Source organism: Nematolebias whitei, chromosome 6 (assembly GCF_014905685.2).
Source record: "Nematolebias whitei isolate Nwh7 chromosome 6, NemWhi1, whole genome shotgun sequence".
Lineage (NCBI taxonomy): Eukaryota > Metazoa > Chordata > Actinopteri > Cyprinodontiformes > Rivulidae > Nematolebias > Nematolebias whitei.
Window position 1 is genome coordinate 9,214,959 of NC_056503.1, and position 980 is coordinate 9,215,938.

Here is a 980-nt window from a genome sequence, read left to right on the forward strand (position 1 = left end):
GCCGAGGTGTTCACACAGACCTGGAGCTCAGACAAACACCCTCAGACACAGTTGTTTTCTTTTCTTGTTGCCTCTTTTGTAATTAGCGTCCCCAGCATCTAGAAGTAATGCCAACGTTTGGATTTCAGTTTAGTACTCAGAATGCGTGTTGGTGGTGACTCTCAGCCACCACCACACTGAATTGTTGCCAGCCGTGCATCTTCCAAGGTTGATTAGCTGTGGCAGCCATCTTGAATCAGGTGGACTCCCAACAGTAAATTCAACCTTCTGAGTTTCATTCAAATCCATTCTCTGTTGATGAAGGGCATGAAAGACAATCATGTGTCTGCTAGTCCATTAGCAAAATATTTCCTGAACCAGAGGACAGATTTTAATCAAACTCTCAGAATGTATTCAATGGCTGCAAATCTACAACTGCTTGTCTTTAGGATTCATGCTGATTCACCACAGCTACTGACTGGACTTTCTGAATGACAGATGAGACCCAGACAAAACCAAAGTCTGGACTTTCTGCACAGGCAAACCCATGTCAGGGGGCATCCAAACCCTCTTTTCCCAGTCACTCCTCTTATCTTGCATGCAGTGAAATTTTCAGAGACGCATAATGCGACCGATCTATTTTTGTTTTCTCCAGTTGCACGAGTCAAACAAGCAGCATTTGTCTTAAGACACTGAGGGCACCATTGTTAACAGGGAGACTGTACGAAGCGCTGAACATCCAGCTGCTGCTGCGCGCGGAGCCGTGAACTCAGAATGTCAACACACAGAGGGGGCATTTTCAGCCAAATTAACATGACAGCATGGCACAACAGGAGGGTGGGACGGGGTGAGGGGGGGCTCCCCACCACTTATTTTAACTGCCTGGGAATCAACCTATAATGTGCTCATTATTGCTCACACAACACGGGCTGATGTTCCAAGTGTCATGGGCCTCGGACACAAATACAGCAGACTCTGCCAGACTGTTGTTTTTTTTTTTT